The sequence below is a fragment of the Scatophagus argus genome, chromosome 23 (genome assembly GCF_020382885.2).
Source record: "Scatophagus argus isolate fScaArg1 chromosome 23, fScaArg1.pri, whole genome shotgun sequence".
In the NCBI taxonomy this organism is placed as follows: Eukaryota; Metazoa; Chordata; class Actinopteri; family Scatophagidae; genus Scatophagus; species Scatophagus argus.
The window spans coordinates 5,777,494-5,798,065 of record NC_058515.1 but is presented as its reverse complement, the minus strand read 5'-3'; the positions used below and the strand labels follow the sequence as shown (position 1 = coordinate 5,798,065).

Below are 20,572 nucleotides of genomic sequence, written 5' to 3'. Positions count from 1 at the left end.
TTCACAAGGTGCCAATTCAAGCCTGTCCACTCAGAAAAAAAAAAGTCAGTGTATTCTCCTTCTGTGCCCATTTCCACAGCTGACTGGATACGCCTGTGATTGTCAATTTCGCACTATTCACGAATTCAAAAGAGCAGGTTGTGCTGAATCTGGTCTCCAACTGGCTTCTGACTGAGAGAATGACAGACGCCGGTTCCTCTTTGTTCTTCCAACTGTCTCTTTCTATATCTATCAGAAATCATAACCACCTTAGTCACTTTTCTCCACTTAGCGCAGTCTTATGCTGCCAAGCGTCGAGCCATCCTTGAAATGCAATTTAAGGCAACAACATCAATAACAACATCTCCAGGACAGTCTGCCCTGTGAATCATCACATACAGGTCACGCGCGCTGTGAGAGATACAGACAGCCACAGACGCAGAGAAAGACAGATTCAAAGACGCAGTTACTACCTCTCTGGAACACTGTCGCCAGTTTAAGTGTGCGTGTCATAGCCTGAGGTTACTCGTAAAACAAATGGCTGCCCTCCACCTTGGTGTTTTCTATTCTTAGCAGCAACAGGGTGAGCCTCTCTGCATATCAATGCCCGGCTCATCTTTAAACATCATCTGGTGGGATTAAGTGCATTTGTAAATGTAAGTCTGCCAATTTTAGGATGGTCTCATTTTGTGTGTGTGGTCTTTGTCTGTCACTGTGTGCTGGATTGTGACTGACTACATATAAACTCACTGACTCAAGGACATTGAGATGACTGAGTGCAACAACAGGCATGGGGGATTGTGACTAATGTTTAAAGATAAATGTGATGACCTGGTCAAGGGGGTCCTGTCAAATGGTCCTCCATGAAAAATCACCGGCTAGCAAAGAATGCCTGGAGGTTAACATGTCATGTTTCTAATAAAGCACTAGTTAAAAAGAATTTATCAGTCTGAAAACTGTCAAATGGGAATACCGATTTAATTACTCTTCAGATACTTTTAACGCAAGTAAGGCATTAAGTTTGAGATGAGTGTATTGGCTACTTTAAAACAAGACTGCAGCTTCTGAAGTCTTATAAATGAAAAGCTGAATTTATTAGGCATCTTAATACCTCAGTTCAATACAATGAGGGATTGTGCTGCAACAGCCTTATTTGGTCTTGTGTATCCAGTAGCTTTTGGTAGCTAATATTTTAGACAGACACTGCTGAATGACTGAGGCAAGTAAGCATTTACCATTATTCTGCAACTGTGGCCATAAGGTGCTGGCAAGCAAATGTAACATAGTTTCACTTTAAAGAAAATAAATCAGCTTTAATAACAGTGTGCGCCTGTTCACTAACTATTGGACACTTGCAGATCGCTTCGCAAGTCATTGATATGACCAGCAACATTAAAAAGGTTTTTTGCCTTGTCCAATCTGTAACAAATATTCACGTCACATACACCACTGGAGAAAGGGGTGTGTTTGTTGCTTCTGTTACATAACGTTCGAGCTAACTATTTACTAGCTTGTCAGTGCTTGACAAATGACGTTGAGGCAAATCCTGCCATTCGCTCAAATTTAAACTCCTTGAATTATATTGTAGCTGAGCATTGTAGTTTTTCTGCATCACGTCCTTAGTGCTGCTGCAGTGCAACCTAATCTTGATTTGAATCGACTGTACACGGAGGAGTTGCTATCTGTGCCTGCACTGTGATGGATTGTTCCGTGTTTGACTGATGAGCGTTGGTGGAAATGGATGCATCTGAAAACAATGTGATTTGCCCCTTATCTGTGGGGATAAGTAAAATACGCCATGACATAATAAAACTAGCTCAAAAATACAAGGTATAGTGCCACTGTAAGAAAGATAATAATGTGAATGTCTCCTCTCTCAGCAACTACATTTAACCCTCTCAATACATAAATATGTATATAAAATCTGGAACTTTATGATGGTCACAATCAAAGGAGGTTGGAGTAACAAAACAGTCTTTATGGGTGTGCTATATAGATAAAACATATTAAACGCTGTGTTAAATATGTTCAAATATGTTTTGCAAGAAGCTTAGAGCATAAAAAATGGGGGGAAATCAAACAATAAATTTACCACAAGTGGTAGAACACAAATAATTATTCAGAGGAGAGTAATACTACAAGATCCCGCTGTCCTCTGTGGTTTGGTCAATATGAAGAGTAAGCACAGTGCAACAGGATACTAACGAGCCAGTTCATCATTTGTCACTTTACCTCTGAAGAACTAAGTGAGGTACACAAGTGTTAGGGCCAAATCAGTCTGCTGTGCAAGTGAGATCACTGTTGGTACATCACAAACTGCTGCCCAGCTTGGAAATCACACCATTTGGCAATAAACCTGTCAAATGAATCCCTGAAGTGATGCTTTGGGAGTGATTGGAAACAGAGTGGAATGAGCGATGTCAGAGGCCCAGCCAACCTGTTTGGCCCCATGAGGGAAATCAGGGTGATATTAGGTCGACACCACTCATCTTTATTGGGTTTTTAAACTCAAAGGGTGTTACAGCCACAATTTATCTGAAACCCAGATTGTTCCAGCTCCCTGTTTAAGTAATTGTTGATTATTATTTTAGTAACATATTTAGCTTCCTCTTATACTTGGTTAATTATTTTGATCTTAAGTCTTTCTCCGCCTTAGACAACATGTCAAACACTTTTTAACCTTTGTCCAAAATAAAGTGCTTCCCAGCAGTCTAAATCAGGCTTCATCGTATATTTTCTAATTTCATGAATAAATTTGACAAATACTTGCACCAACTGTAAAGCTTTGGGTTTGAGAGACTAATCTGATAAGTGCCACCCCTAGGCTTTCATTTACAGCGAGTGAAGTGTTGAGGTGCCAATATGTGATGCAGCGTTTGGGCAGAGCAGGCGGCATATTGGGCACCGACTTCCATAAATGTCAAAAACTGCATTGAAATAAAACAGGAGAGGCCATTGACTTTGCGTCACAGCCAGAGAAAAGATTAACACTACGATCTATCATTGTCCTCACATTCTGTTGTTAAAGTGACTTAATTAATCAACCTGTAGGCAGGAAGCCATGCTTTTTAATGCCTTGAGGGGGATTCAGTTAGGTTGCAGGAAGACTAAAAGGCCTCCCAAAACTATCCTGATTAAACTGGCAGTCTAAACAGAGTATAGAGATGGAGTGGCCTTTTGAAAATTTTGACTCAAACTACTTTGCCAACACAAGAAAAACTCCTTTAATCATCCCTGTGGAAAGGGAGGACGGTGCATGAGCTAACAGGTCGTATTGTACTGCACACGTCAGGCCTATGAAACCCCTTGCTGTTTACTATGATGAACAAAAAAGTAAACCCTCTTTAGCGAACAATGCTAGAATAACATTTTGAGGTTGGCTTGAATGATTTCTTCAGCTATATCACAATTGATTCATTTTTTCATCTCACCCAAATTATCAATTATTTCATGATGTCTTTTCATTTAGAAGCCTATTGAACAGTCTGGGGCTCCATACTGGCAAGTGTCAGCCTGTGCCTTTCAGAATCAATAAGGTCACCACCATCAGGTATTCTTTGAGCCCTGAAGGCCATAAATGGACCAGAAAAAAATAATTGGTTGGTAAATGTTAAGTTTAACCTCAAGGCACATTCTATGTTTCTGTGTGCTGTTTAAATATAATCAATCGCTCAATTAAAAACCTAGAAAGATCATAAACTTTTGTCAAATGTCATTTCTTCTCTGTCAAGCTTTATAGAAACCCTACTACTGGCTATATGACTCATCCCTCATCTTCTTCTTGTTCTTTTTCGTACTTGCAGTCAATGTCAACATCATCTTCCTCCTGTCACACCATTCAGAACACGAGGCATCTATCTACAGGGCTAACAACCCTGTACTGACACAACGAACAGCATGTAACACACACACACACAAACCAAACACACAGGAGAGAAGAAGATTATGACCACAGGGACTTTCCTGTCCCTCACTGCCATTGGCCAGACATGCTATGCTGACAGTAGAGAGATCCCAGAGGTCAGTAATCAGTGACGACACAAGTAACCAGAGGCCGGTGCCAGTGATACACATAACCAGATTAACATGGATAAGAATAGTGTGCCAAGATGTTGGTTATACCAGTTCTCCAGTGAGGAAGAGAGTGTTTTTGTTTAAAGCATTAATGGATTAGCTGAGAATACAGTCACAGGAAAGGAAGCAACAGACAGAAAGAGAGTAAGTCTTGGATATTTTTGGCACCAGCACAAACACACAACGACTTAGCAGGAACAGAGGCAGTATGCTTTATGTACAGACACAAACCTGACACACACACACACACTATAAATGTGACAACCTGACCAAATCAATGTCAATATTGACATTTCTAGAATTAGACCTCTCACCAAGTAATGAATAAATGCATGTGTTTTTCTACCAAGCACCTGGTTTCTCTGGACGTGCAATAATTTACAGTCAAGGCTCAACCGGGATGAATAACTGCACAGATGAAACAAAACCAACATGGATGAGGAGCCCGAAACATATCCTACTGTTGCAGTGTCATACAAAAAAATATACAAAAAAAATTTGAGTTGGCTCTGACTTATTTTTTCAGTTTAAGCTCTGATGCTGTTAGAAATTGGCTCAGAATTGCATCTTTTCTCAAAACATTGCTTGTGGGTCATGGCCTACAAAACAAGACAGTTTTTTAGCAACTCCACTCAAATGATTTTCCTTTAATCATTAAATCATTAAATCTTGCTGCCAGGAAACAGGAATATATTTTTGACCCTGTGCGGGTTATTGAAAGAGCTTTGCCTGTGTGAACTGCCTGAAAAGTGTTGCCTCATGCATCACCGCCCTGCAGACACGACCCACATTGGCCGTAGTAGCCTGCTGGCACTGACATCAGAGCTACGTGGTGTAGACTGAAAAAAAAATGCTTTGAGACATGCAAAAATATAGCATATATTCCCTTAGACGGCTTGAGTGTTTGAATTATTGAGAGGTTGACATGTCTTTATGTTAATTATTTATTATTGCTGAAAAAGTCCTCATGTCGCCATTAGTTCATCTGCTGTAAAACTCCAGTCCTTCCTATCTCCAAATTATTAATCCAAGCGTATGTATTCAGTTTCAGGATCGTCCTTCATTCCGCTTCATCGTTAGTTCCTTCATCCACCTCACGGACTGTCCTGTCCTTTTATCTTCTACCTAGCTGCAGTTTAGCGCCCCCCACGCTCCCTCTAATTGCCTATCCGTCTCACTCGTGCACCCTGACCCGGTGCGCAGACCCTCTAGACCAGGGGATGTTCGCTAACCCTGACCCTGATCTCATCCTCCCTAACCGGCCCCGCTCGGCGGTGTTATACCCTGCAGCTTTGGGGAAATGTCACTCGCCGTTTTTCCACCGAGTCTCCCCCTCCAGCAGAGCCTGTGTGCTGGATAAATGCTTAATTGGATCGGCTGAAGGTGTCCCCAAACAACAGAGCAGGGTTCTGCAGTGTCGCACACACCTGAGACAGGGAGACACCCCCCCACCCCACCACGCCGGTCCTCGGGTGTCCGGGAGGTTCCTCCACGGTCTCTCCCTGACTGAGCTATACGATCACTTTCCTTATTCTCTCCTCTCCCGTTCACCTCCCGCCTCATCTCGCTCTCCTGACAGATTTTCTGCTCCTTATTTACGCACGCATTCACCGATCTGTGCAAATTACACCAGCCGCTGCAATTAACGGAACTGTCAAAGTGGCTGCAGCTTGTGCCTCGCATACGTGTGGCTACACTTCTTAGACCGAAACGTCTCCTGTCACGCACGCACACACACACACACACACACACACACACACACACACACACAGCTCACATAGCTATACAGTAACAGGAACTTAAAGAATAAATTCAAAATACACTCATAGTAAGGTTAGTACACACGTTGTGTCTTCTCACCGGTTCGGTACTCTGGAGGAAGACCAGGTCAGGATCCTTTCATTCACTCATCCTATTCTCATCTGTCTGTTCATCCTTCCCTCCGTTCAATTCCTCATTCAGCAGCTGAATAAACGGATCCTCTCCTGTGCACGCTCACTTCGCTCGTTGGCTCGCTCGCGCGCTCTTACGCCCTCCCGTCTCTCTCTCTCTCTCTCTCTCTCTCTCTCTCTCTCTCTCTCTCTCTCTCTCTCTCTCTCTCTCTCTCTCTCTCTCTCAAGGAGAATCTCCCCTCTTCCCCTCTCTCTTTCTCTAGAGCACAACAACAGCAACGCAGAAGGGGGCAGAGACAGATGTGAAACTGAGAAGAAAAAAAAAAAGCCACGGAGACTGAGGAAAGACGAGCTTGATGTGAGCAGGAGAAGATGGATGAGACGCAAAGCGCCTGTGCCTTGGTGGAAGTGGATTTTCGGGGGTGGGGTCGCACAGGATAAACCAAAAGAGCATGCACTCCCAGCAGCATCACCCCTACGCTGATCTACAGATTATAGGAGAGAAAGGGGATCACAGAAATACAGAGCTGAAAAGCAGCAGAGGTGAAAAAGTAGTGCGACGATGATGAAAAGAGATGGATGAGAGTGGAGCAAAGTTTATGCCTTTTACAAGCTGAGGGCTGTAGCCAACGTTTATTTGCCTTATCATTTCTTGTCTTAGTTAAAGAACAGAAACAAAAAACTATGAAATATGTCCAAATCCAAATCCTATTAAATTTATAAATAAATAAAAGCAATAAATTCTCACATTTGGTCACTGGTGGCCTTGCTTGCATCCAAACAAAGACCTGTTGCATGTAATAATCTTCCTTTACCCTCATTTCCTGTCATCTCTTTACTGTGACTATCTAATAAAGGTATAAAACGATTAGCAAACCGGTTGCCAATTAATCGACAAATGTCTTTAAGTTTAGAATAAATTGTATTTTGAACAACAGTCTACATTTCTTGAGAAACCCAACAGAAAACAGATCAAAGATCATCACAAAGTAGTCATAATTCAAAACGTTATGACAGGCATTAGAGGCAGTATGTATGACCTCAGGTTGTTTAGAGGGGATATTATTTGCGAACTGGATAAGTGCTATCCTGCATCACCTCACCTCTCTTGCGAAGAACGATAGCTTCTGATGAGATGAGGGGGTGAGAGATGGATGGAGGAGGGCTGTGAGAACATTGGAAAAGTTGACAAGGAAGGAGACAAAATAACGGAGGAGGAAAAGAAAGGATGAAGGCCAGAAGGGAGAGATGAGAAAAGGAGGAAGGACACTGAAAGTCGATGGGGGAGATTGGTGGGATTGGGGGCTGGATTCAGTGTAAATAATGAGAGAGAAGAGGAGTAGTTTTACATTATCCGTCTTTTGGACACAGTTGATCAGAGTTCTGTTTCTGCGTGAAGCGTGGCCTTTACACCGCAAGCTAATTCACACCCACAGGGGACATCTCTCTCTCTCACGCACACACACAAACACACACACAAGTGTGCACACACTAACACTGAACAGTTCCAGCCAAAGTCTTACATACGCAGAGAGAACACACAATCAACCATGTCCAAATGCATTCTAGCCTAATGAATTTCAAATTCATAGCTGGACAAACAAGCACATTTGCGCACACATGCACACACAAACAGTACTGAATATAAGCACACAAGCACATTTCCAGACTTACAGGCACATCCACATTCAGGTTTCTATTGCAGCTTCATGCTGAGAGTGAAGTGTAAAAATGAATAAAACTGAGGATTTCCTGAATGGTTTAGCATTCATCGATAAATCAGTTTATTAATGAATAACATGATGGCTTGTGTTTGGGGACAAGGAAATCTTCTTTTTCAGAGTAATCACAAAGACAAAGATGCTACATTCTTTTTCATTTCATTCACACAGGTAATTAAGAGTAAGATAAACATAGTAGTAGTATATACAGCTATTTATGTGTACAGCCAGAAAATAATCCCATGGTGTATTTTTCTATCTGGATGAACGTAAACAGCAGCAACAAGATAGTGATAATAATGTAGTCAATCTCCATGGTCTAGTGGCAGTATTTCATTTCAGCATACTTATATGTCTACAAAATCACCCGCTTTGTTACATTCTTTTTCATCTCTGTTTTTTTTAAACATTCGTACCCTTTTGCGAAAATGTAAATCTCATCAGACAAACCATAAATATATAATTTCATCTTCAAAGAAATGGCTTGATCATTGCCCCTAGGTATGAGTGTGTGCATGTGCGATTGTTTGTCTCTGTGTGTGAGCCTTGTGATTGACAGGCGACTAGTCCAGGGTGAACCCGACCTCTCTCCCCCTTGTCACCCAAAGCACAATGTTTCTCTAATCTACCCACACCTAACCAAAACCTTAACCACAGTCACATTAGATCAGAAATTATTATACATGTGTTCTGGAGTATGTGAACCAACTGTGCATTTTATAGTTCAATTTGGAAATTTGACCTGCTGAGATTTCCCCCTGAATGTCTGCTGTACAAAAAGATAATCCTAATGGAATGTCTTTAAGAATAAGCCTTCACTGCCCATTTTTTTCTTTAGATAAATTATTCTGATTTCTTTCTGCAGTCAAACGGAGGCCATGCTTGACGGGACTATACAACCAGCACTGCTCCCGGCAGACTGCATGAACTCCACAACAAACTGAATCTCAGCTAATTACTGTGCAATAATCCCCCATCTCCTGGTGCAATACATTTTTACTGCTAACAATTTTAAAATTGTGAAATTCTGTAAATATCATGTGGGTGTATCATGTGTTAGTTTAGTTAGTTTCTTTTTAAAAAAAAGGGTGTAAATATCCACATATTTTTTTTATTTTGCACATCTTTTTTACTCGGTCTACTTGCCTTATTTGGCTATCCTTGTGCCGCTGTGACAATGTGAATTTCTCCAGTGCGGGACTAATGAAGGCCTATGTTTATCTTTATCATTAAATACCCCAACACGCCCCTGGGCTGACAGGATTGGAAATTCACTCTTAACATGGTGGGAGATTCAGAAAAGAAAGATTGTTCCAGAAGATTTCAGATGTTGGCTGTAGATGTAGAAAAGTCTTTAATTATAATGTTTTCTTACTTTTTACCAGAGGAGGGAAAAAAAAAAATAGAGAACTGACAAAAAACAAGGAAGAACATCATCAAAAGTGCCCTAAACTGAGGCACCGTGACAACTCACATCATAAAACTGGAAATGTCAATTGGCTTATTGCTGCAGGTTGTGTTTCAATTGATTGGAATGTAAAGGTGATTCACTAAAAACAAACACTCACTATGAATACACGAAGGCTTCAAACACATTAGTCTGTTTCTGATGGTTGACTCGCTAGTCGATGACTTTAGCTCATTGCCAGTTAGCAAAACGCAAATACTTGAGTCTATAAACTGCCAGATTGCTCTCTACAAAATTCGTACTTCAAGCTAAAATCAGGTTTCAGTCACTGTACCATATTTCTAATATCTTCTATTGAGATTGCTAGGACCCTGCCACCATCCCCTGCTTCCCAACTCTGCTGTCTTTCCTCTTCAGCCAAGCATCAAAGCCCTTCAGATTCAGCGCCTGTTAACCCTCCCCCATCGCCTCGTAGTGTGTGTCTGCCTGCCTCACCACTATATTGCCAAACAAACTACAGTGATATTCAGCGAAACCTATATTCCTAACCAGTTTCTATGGCAATGAGAAAATAAGCCTATAGCCTTCTTTCTTACGAACGTAAAAAGCTGAAAACGACGACGATTCCACAGTGCACAGGCGTCTTTGAAGGCGCAGTGTGAACCATTTATGCCTGGAGGATAATTGCTGTTCTCCATGAAATATTAAGTCGTTTTTTTTTAGCTCGAGACTTGTGAAAACTGTGACACACTGGTTACAGTTCTGTTCGTCATGTAACAGGATTTAAGTTTCATTTTCATGTGATTTTAATATGGTTTATTAGTTAGAGATTAGTCCAAGTCCAGTCTCCGTGTGCAGCACTGGGTTTCAAAATTAAATGTTTGTAGTCGCCCCTCATATATTACACACTTAGAACATATATATATATACACAGGTAATTAAGAGTAAGATAAACATAATAGTAGTATATACAGCTATTTATGTGTACAGCCAGAAAATAATCCCATGGTGTATTTTTCTATCTGGATGAACGTAAACAGCAGCAACAAGATAGTGATAATAATGTAGTCAATCTCCATGGTCTAGTGGCAGTATTTCATTTCAGTATACTTATATTTCTACGAAATCACCCGCTTTGTTACGCCATCCTATAGCTCTAAGATGATATGAACGTGTCGATGTAACACACTGATGATCACAGCTCAGCTTTGCAGCAGTGAGTTAAAAACAGCCTTTTATCTGATTACAAGCTGATGGTGGAAGACGTCACATACATACAGCAGCCCACTGGCATATAGTGCTGCTCATCTCAGGCTCAGATTAAAGACTGTTTTTGTTTAGAGTGGATGAGAAAATACATGAACACATTAAATGAATCATCATCTTTAATCTAGACCAAAATTCTTGCTCGGAACATAATGAACCTTTTGACTTCAATGCACATATTCCTTCAGAAATACTCTAATTAGTTATCTATAAATTGCCAGTGGTGGAAGTACATTTACTCAAGAACTGTACTTCAGTACTACTTTCAGGTACTTGTATTTTTACTAATTTTCTTTTTATGTCACTACTATTTTCACAATTAATTTTCAGCTATTTTTGATGATGTTTCATTACGTTTGCATGCAATTTATTTTTAATCATTTTAATATCTGGACTATTGAACAAAACAAGCATCGCGAAGATGTCACTTTGGGTTTTTGGTGACGGCTTTTCTCACTATTTGCAGAATTTTTATAAACCAAACAATTGATTAATGGACAAAATAATCAACAAATTAATCCAATATGAAAAGAAGCATTTGTTGCAGTCCTATATAAAACAGTTTAAAATGAGCTCAACCTCAAAGAATTACAACAGTAAAATCCTGCGTTTACATTAACGCATGATTCAATAATAATAATCTAATGGTATTGTATATAATAGTATTACATTCACATTTTACTTTTTTGAGTACTTTAACTTTCTTTGAGTGCATTTTCCTGGTTATACTTCACACTTTTTCTTAAGTAACATTTTCAATACATGACTTGTACTTGTAAGAGTGTATTTGTATTTCTACTTAAGTCAAGGATCAAATGTTCATGCAGATATAAACACATTTAAGTAACCCCAACCCCAGCAAGAAAAATTAAAGTTTAGAAAAATGGTACCAAGGCTGCAGGCTCCTGTACTGCATTTTTCCAGTTAGGACACTTCTTAACAGCCAGCTGTGTTTGGAGTGATTCCCTCGATGAACAATACATGCTGCTCTCCGCCATGTATTTCACAGACTTTGGCAGAAAAACACTTGGCACGGCACAAAAGCCAGTTAAAAAACGAGGCTAGTTCCTCTCCACGCCGATTTGTCTCTCATTGCTCCTTACGTCAATACAAGCTGGTCTACACTGCAGTCAGTGTAACCAATGCAACACACTTGCGACTGCATTGTATTCAGGAATGTTGCATGTGTTTGCTATTAAACATGCACTTGTTCCACATCCTTGGCTGTACTGTGTAGCTCCCCTTAAAGAAATTAATTGATATTTTGGGAAGCACTTTCATTTGCTTCAAGTTAGATGAGAAGGTGGCACCTCCCTCATGTCTGAACTACCACTACTAAAAACAATACATTTAAGCTCTTTTTAAACCAAAGTTTGGGACTGAAAGTGTGCTGCTTTTTCTCTGGTGGATAGAAACTAGATAATGAGACTGGCCTCTAACTTCTCACATTGCAACTTCCCCAACAGTCGATTGATTCCTCTAAAACCAAGCTAAACCATAACATTTTGATCTTGTTGAAGCACTCTCCTGTGACACAGAACACACCTGTATCACACTAAGCGCTTCAACATGTATAAAACATACTTCTAATTTAATATCATTAATATCATAATTTAATTTCTTGCAAAAGCGCATTTTGGTGCTTTCCTGAGAGTATCATGAGTTGTGCTTGTAGCAGGGCGTGGCTGGAAAAGAGCTAGTGTGTTCAGAGAAACTACTTTCAGTAATTAAAGGCGAATAGAGGCCAGATTCCCCAAATCCCGTTTCAGAATCCTCTCATGCACTCATGAAGACAGCTCAAATATTGGACATGATTACAAAGTCACTCACTAATCAAGCCATTCTGCTTTGTCTCTAATCTTATAAAGCTTTGTCGGCTCCTGATTGTTCATGAGCTGCCGCAGATTCATTGTGTCACGCCACCAAAGCAATTGTAAGTCACGCTGAGTACGGTCCATAGGGGAGCTGTTAAACACAACTAAATGACGATGAGGAGGACTGCGAGCAAATGAGCCTTGATAATTTGAAAGGGAAAAGATGAGCGTGGCAACTACACTACACTGTCTCACACACCAGCTAAAATATGCAGGGTGGTACATTATTTCCTGCTTGTACATTCACACCCACACTCATGTTCAGACACATGAAACTGGATTCAAAGACACACACGATCATGCACCCAATGGCTGATTGTTTTCTGACCACTTCAGATTATTGGAGCCGTACAAGCACAGCAAAACATCTGTCGTCATAGCGTTCTGGCCATTAGCTGGTCGTCAAGCACAACATCAAGTCGATTGTTAAGCGCTAATGTGGCTCTGGGACCGACTGTTATGTGTTACACTCACACACTCGATGCACTGTAGCTTCCATGAGTGTGTCCATCCACTGAAATAAAAACAGACTGAGAAGGAGCTGCTGATTAATCAGGAAGATGAAACCAATCAAATGTATGACAGACACACACGCTCTCACACAAACACAGAATGCCTGCACGTACCACATACTGCCTGCCAAATCTCACTGCAATCTATGAGAATGTGAAAATTGAAAGGTCCAGATGACCAGATGCATGACCAAAGGTGGCACTGAGCTGTCATCTGACATCTGAAACTGAATGTCAGCAGCAAAACAAGAAGTGTTCCTTGTAAACAATGTTCTATGATGTACATTTCCCCCACAATCATGATGAACACAACCTTTGTTGCTTGTCCGCACAAAAAAATGTAAATGAGAAACTGTGAGAACACCCTGCAGTATTGCAACACGCGTGTGCATTTTGCAAGTCATGGTAAGCGTCTCCAAAAACCACTGACGCTTGAAATTTTCATTTATTTTGTAACTTAAACACATTAGAGATCACAAAGATGTGATCTCTAACTTTAAGGGACACACACACACACAAATACGAGATGGAAACACACATGCAGGTGCAAAATATCTGCGCAGTTCAATATAAGCTGGGCTGTTGCAAGAAAAACGGTCCCAAAGTGCAATTCATCACTTCTGTCTCCTGTGTTTCTTCTCCCCTCAAGCAATACTGACCTTTCACTATGATTCATCCCACAAAGCACACCAACACACACACACACACATCGAATGTACACTCACACATAATGTTTTTTGTTTTGTTTTTATCCATGTTTATGCATGTTTGACGTCACAATTTGGAGTTTTGGGTTTTAGAATTTCGTAAAATGGGGACACATCCCTTTTTGCAGAAATTACGAATTCAGCCTGCAGCAGGGACCCACAACTGAGTTGAATGATATGAAGGGCTTTAAGGAACAGAAATGGGCCGAAAAACACACTCGGTTACTGGCATATGTGTTCCTATTCCTTTCCTTGTAATGATGGCCATCTATCAAAGCATTTATTTTATTATTTCTATGTAGATTTGTATTGTTATGCTAATGTTTCAGTTACTTATCCCATTTCTGTTCTGCTGACTGGGACTAGCTGGAGCCAGCAGTCAGTGTAAGTTCTCATTAGCATTCACTGCTTTGTTAATGTAATTGTGCTGCTCTCCCAACAGTATTTTATAGCACTTTTCTAACTTTACAAAGAAAAGTTGTATACCATGTGAGACTGCGAAGTGTAATCACTAATGGATTAAACCATTTCGTGTCCCTGAACGCCTCATTTGATGGAAAGCTTTAATCTCAAAGCAAGAAGTCCAAATGCGAAATCACTGTCACCCCCCCAAAAAAACCTTTTGATTCTTAGCTTGTTCTTGTTTCTGGTTAAGCTCTTAAGATTTTGTTACCACCTGACTGAGTCCAACAAGCAGATTGTTTCCATCAAACAACATCAATTAAACAGGGGCAATAAGGCAATCATGTAGCGAGCTCCACATGAACTAGTTCAGTCGGCAACCCAGATAACATAGGGGAAGGAAAGGATGGGTGGGAAAGAAAGGGGAAGCAGAAGTGAAACTGCGAGAGAGGGAGAGCATGGTGCAGATTTGAAAGAGGGGAGAGAAGAAGCAAGAGAGAGAGGCACAGATGGACAAAAAGTGATGGAGGCACAAGGGCAGAGATGTGGAAGAGGAGAGACAATGAAACAATAAAAGGGAAAAGTGTTGAGAGTGTGGAAGGAGGCGAAATTAGAAAGACGAGGGAGAGAATTAAGGCAATGAAAAGAACAAATCCACTAATGCAGATACCATGTACTCTCATCGGGGCTGAAGATGCGGCTTGTTTTGCACCGTGTTTCGCCTCTCCATCCAATTTCCTGCCTCTCATCATTGTCAAAACAAAACAAATAAAATCTTTAAGGAGGACGGATGACCCACTCTTCTTGTGAAAGATTGGAAGGAAAATGGAGGCCTGGAGCAGTGCTACTATAAGCATCACCTGACCTAATAACTGTTGTACAGAACATCAGATAAAACAACTGTGATTAGTAGGCCAACAGGTATCCTAAAGGCACTCTAAAATATCAAAATATTACTTAAACACAACATGTTAGAGGTATACAGTCCCCTCCCCTATATGTTTCTCTTATCATTTCTGTCTATACTTTTCTCTCCTTGTTCTATTTTTTGTCAGTTCCTGGGCTTGAAATGTAGTCAACAGCATTGGTAAAAAAAAAAAAAAAAAGCTAAAGAAACCAACTAGCAAGCTTAATTTTAAAGGGAATCCAATGTAATATGTAATATGTGTATCGGCTTTCATCGCTGTCATGTCGAAAGTCATCACGGTATCTTGAGTTTTTAATGACATTGTGATACTCACAAATGTTAGCATAAGTTTCATTACCTAAACTTAATGAACCAGCTGTCTTTTATACTAATTTCTGACAACAATAACATTAACAACAAATCTGATAAAAATTTATAAGCCATATTGGAGAATTTCTGCAGTCATGCATGGAAAAATTACTAGAAAATCATTCACACTTTTGTCTAAACTCCTTCAGTCCAAGTAACATATCTCATGTACTTTGTCTGGTATGATAACATTTGCACCTCATTCAGTTTATTAAAGACTTAAGCATTACATTAGATATGATATAATTGGCCAGGGGCATTGGAAATTGCATTACTGTGTGGCACTGTAATATATGGTGGTGCTACCATGATAACTAAGGGAAGCATGAAAATATGTTTTGCTGCAGGCACAGCTTCACAGCTTCAACATACATCAATTAGTCAGCAAAAGCTAAATTAAGTGCCTATGGTGCCTAATGACTATATTGTAATGATAGCCATTGCTTTCTTAATGAGCTCTTATTTATACTTGCAGCTAAGCCTGAGTGATCAAAAACATAAACATGCGCAGATTAGGAAGCGCTAAATTGAAAGTGAGGAGTCTGAGAAACAGGACATCACATCCAAATGATTTTATTTCCTAAGCATGAAGCAGTTAAAGTACCCCTTTAGTGTGGAAAAAAAGACTACAGCTATTCATTAACTATCATTAGGCATCATAATGACAGCCATGGACCACTGTACCCCTTAGAGTTCACATATGGAGTACATATGTAGCTCTCACATACCACTCCAACCACATGAAAACTGCCCAGCCATAACTGATGATATTAGAGGGTTTAAAATGGGCCCGGACAAGTGTGTGTGGCCTGTAAGTTGACAAGATAGAGAACAGGCATGGCTTGGAGGGAGTGTGTGTTATTTATTTAGCCATTTCAGCTTTATAACGTTATAGTCTGCTGCTGTACATGAACTGCTCGACACTTCTGGAACACTTATTTGCTTTCTCTGGTAAATATGAAGCCAAAGCCAGGAGACAGTTAACTTTGTTTAATACGTATGCAAAGTTTAACAATGTGCCAGACTGGTGCTTTGCCAGGAGCAGTGACTTACCTGTAATGGTTCATTTTTACATTTGGGTCTCTGTATAAACTAAACAAGCAAGATATAATGTGTTTGTAACTGAGCTTCAGAGGTGGATCTACATTTGGACAGGATCAGGTAGCCTGTTTCATCCTGCGTCCAATCTTTATGCGAAGGTAAGCTAACCACTGCTAACTGTAGCTTTATATCTAGCATACAGATACTGATTGTGTCCTATAACTCCTGGTTAGACACATCCCAAAATATCAAACTATTCCTTTAACATTTGAGAGTTTTTAAGAAACAAGGCTTTTTTGGCTTTTTTATTTGTGCTGGGGAAAGGAGAGTTTCATTTCATCAACCCTATGATAGATTTTTCACTTGTCACAAGAACAGAAAAATTTCAAGACCAGTCTTAGATCAAATGTCTCAAAAACAGCAACCCATTTTTAGTCCAAAGCTTAAATTTAAGAACAGCACCAGCGGGCAGCATAAGGGTGGAGCGGCTTGAATTAGAAAGCTACCATATGTCAGCCTTGTGATCACAGGCTGGCTCAGTTATACAGAAAGGGAGCGGTCTGTATATAATGAGCATGTACTGAAAGCAATGACCAAAGGGTTTAAACTGAGTGAGCAAGCTGGAGGAAAGTTTTTAGTCTGATATAGGTTAAGTTTGCTGTTTCCATGTTCCTGTGTCGTTCCTCTCTGATTTCTGCTTGACTGTTTTCCAGACGCCTAATATTTCCTGACACCTTTTCTGCTGCTCTGTTAATTCTGTCCCTCCTCTCTCAGACACTTGTCCCATCTCTTGGTCTGTCTTTACTTTTGATCCTTCAACTGTTGTTTTGTCAGCTCCCTCGTCTCTCCATGTCTGGTACATGCTGTCTGTATTTCACTTGCCCCTCTCATCTTTTTTTGGAAGTAGGATACCAAATCATCCCCTTCTTTTTCCCACACCAATTTTTCTTTCTTCTCTCTAAGCTCTCCCATTCCAAATAATTCAAAACCTGTTCTGCATCCTCCTCAGCTTCCAAAGAGGTTGCGGTCTGTAGAGAGAAGAAAATGTTTGAAAGGACAGTGAGTGAAGCTGCAGCAGACAGACAGTGTCCTGGCATTGAAGTGGAGAGAACATTTTAGGAGCCGCTTGGAAACTCTGCTGCATTTTCTCCCAAAGTGCCACACACACACACATACACACATAGGGGAACACACACACACACACTGAGTGGTGGTTTGGAGACAGTGTGGGAGTGCATACGCCTCCATTTCCCAAAATAGCCGCCAGATGAGGGGCAGGGAGGCAGGGCGAGGTTGGTACAGGGAGATATAAATGGATGCTAATTGTATGGCTCCTTCAGATTACATCAAATCCAGCAGACGTATCCACAAACATACACTCTGTCCTCGTGTCCGTGTGTCTGTGTGCGTGTGAAAATGATCCAGCTTGTACAAGGAACTGTGTAAGAGCAGCCTGTCTCACTCACACACTCTTACGAATGGTCTCTTAAATGCTGCAAAATTATTGCATCCATTGCTTCACTCTCACACACATCATACCACATACAGATTAAATGGATAATAACTGTATGGTTCTCAAATGGCACCCGAATTCGACCAAAAAGAGAGAACTCCCATGTATTATTTCTATAATCCCTCCAAAAATAGAATTCAAAAGAGGAGAGTCTCAACAGTCTTTCTCTAGAGCTGCTCCATCTTACAACCAGTGTATGAAAAGCTGACTGTGCGGACCTTGCATGTCTGTCTAAGCTTAGAAACTCACATTAGTTCTATTTGGATACACTGAATTAGAAGAAGCTGCATCACATCGCCTCGAATCCCAATCACAGTTTCCACAAAAACACTTTGCTCATCCTACTCAAGTGTCACTTACTGACCGTGCAAAACAGACTAATTTTGTTTCTAATCTCACAAGAGGCTCTTAATGCATGAGAAGGGAAGGAGAGAGACAAGAATGATGCAGAGAAGAGTAAAGAGGCTCCCGAGATATAAATGGTTGATAATTACATGGTTGACTCGTCTGCGTTGATGCGAGGAAAGTGCAAGAGAGCAAAGTACAGAGACACAGTCAGTAGGGGATATACTGTGTCATACACACCCTATATACAGTGTTGCTCTATTGTAATGTGTTTGTTGAAACAGTCATGTCAAGAGTCATGTGACGTGTTTTTCAGACAGACTGTACTTTCCGAAGTACAAATTTTGAGGAAATGTAAAATAGTATTTTTCCATTGACACAGATTTTATAATGAAATTTTCATGGGTAATACGGATTCCGAACATTATGAAACATCTCCTACTTGTTGCGAAATGTGTAATTACATCAAATACGTGCAATTAATTGTGGAACTCAGCATGAGGGAATTTTCCTTTTTCGCAAGAGAGCAGACAGCCTGTGCCAGGATGTGAAGCAGAGGACAGGTCCAGTTTGTAGTCCTCTGTCTCCACCTGCTGCACATTGAAGGTATGACAACAACTGATCAGTGGGATTTTCTATCCTCGTCTTGTCTTACATGTCCAGGAAGAAGGACGGAAGAAGGGAAAAGAGAAAAATAGGAGATTTAACACAATGTTGGTGTACGCCCTCTGGCTGCTATAAGTGTGGTAGGTGTTTAACACATCTTACTACAAATATAAATCAATTAAAATGATTCCACTGACTGGCTATTTAGTCATGTTTAGTAAGAGAAAGTATAATCTGCGTGTTTGTTTTTGCATGCCTATTTCCTCTTACCCCACCCTCTCCTTATCAGCTTCAACATCTGTTAAAAGCCAATCTCACTAACTGTTGTGTAACAGAAGTTCTGCTCTCCCTTTCTAGTTCCTCTTGATTCACATTCAGACATTATTTTAACGCTGCAAATCCCTTTCAGAAAAGAGCATAGAGTCCTTAGGAAGAATGACACTCATTTAATCTAATCAACAGGCAACCTAACATGAGACAAACCCAAATGGGTATTTCTTAGTATTTATTTATTTATTGTCAGCTGCTGGCTCCAAAATTAAGAATGAAGAATAAAACTCAACTTTTAAGCAAACTAAGCTAATTACATTTGCTGAGGAAGACAATGTGATAAGCTCAAAAGGACAAGTACAAATAGTTACCACTTAGAGTACAAGAACAATTTAGAAATACTTGTACTTAACATGAGTATTTTCATTACAGGCTACTATTTAATTTACACATAAACCAGGCACTAGGTGTTAGGTTTTATAAAGTAAGTCAAATCTGTTCGATATCAAACAGCAGCAAAATTACACAAAATTAAATTCCTGCTTCCAAGACATCAATAATAATAGTTCATTAATATCCCAATACAACAGACATCTTAAAGGGGTCATTCCAATGCAAAATAAGTACTAGGCAGTTTACGTTGGACTTTGGTGATACCACATCTATACATATGCTTATTCAGGGCTTTATTTTATTTTATTTACTTATTTATTTTTTTATTAAACTTAAGTCTTGGATCTGAAACCCGCCATCTAATAGAAATGATCTGATTTCGGTCTATCTTAAACTTACTGCGGTTCTATACTGAGCATTACGGTAAGCTCGTGAGACAAACAAAGCCACAGCCCAGTCCTAGCTCGCAACAGTGACGTCAGCGCGCAGTGGCGGTGCAGTGACGCGCGGCGATTGGGTGAGCGAGGAGCTAAACTGTGTACAGTAAAAATCCAAGACACCGATTACAAAAACAACAGCTGCGGCCGCATGAGGCCAACTAAAGACAGACTCGCAGTTTCCGGGTTCACTCTATAAAGATTTCGGGTAAGGAAACCTCTTCATAATCATTTTTTTCAAATGTACTCCGTTATCCTATGTAGCATCTCAGCTGCTTCCGCCCTTTAGGAAGTTTCTTTTGTCCTCTTCAGTCAACAACAACAAAACAAGCGACTGAGTATGTTGAGAGCGGAGAAGAAGGTGTATTGCCTGGTTTAATTGCTGGATAAAATGAAGTCCTTATTGATATCACATATGGGTCCATGTTTGCAAAACAAAGTGGCTATCTCGCGGGTTGTTACACCGTGAATACCTTTGAACTGGCTAATATCAGGGACAGCAAAGCTAAGTAGATAGCCTGGGTGTGTTAGATAGGGCCAGCATCACCGATACAATGGATGATGCCATTTTATGATTCTTGAATAATTAGCTAAAGTGGTGCTTGCTCGTAAAAAGGCAGCACAACTGCTTTATTGACACTTTTTTTTGCACTCTTCAAATGTATATGAACAGATATAGAGGAACAACATTGTTTTGGTCATTTCATTTGTTTATACAGCATGCCTTCTGTCTGTTTCTTGCTTTTCTCAAACAGGTCAAGTGCAGGGCAATAATAATATGAACCACCTGTGTCCTCTGAAGCATTAAAAGTCATGAATATTGATTTGTGAACAGCATGTGCATCTACTTATGAAC

General features: G+C 40.3%; 1 protein-coding gene across 3 annotated transcripts in view; it reads right to left on the bottom strand.

Annotated features, from left to right (window-relative positions):
- Positions 1–20,572, bottom strand: part of slc8a4b (solute carrier family 8 member 4b) — a 95,821-nt gene that overhangs the window by 75,116 nt on the left and 133 nt on the right. The window contains exon 1 of one of the 3 annotated variants that reach the window (XM_046381158.1): positions 5,914–6,128. The exons of the other annotated variants lie outside the window; for them this stretch is intronic. The gene's annotated coding sequence lies outside the window, so the exon portion shown is untranslated. Of the gene's footprint in view, positions 1–5,913; positions 6,129–20,572 lie in introns of those variants that run through there. 3 annotated transcript variants of the gene reach the window in all.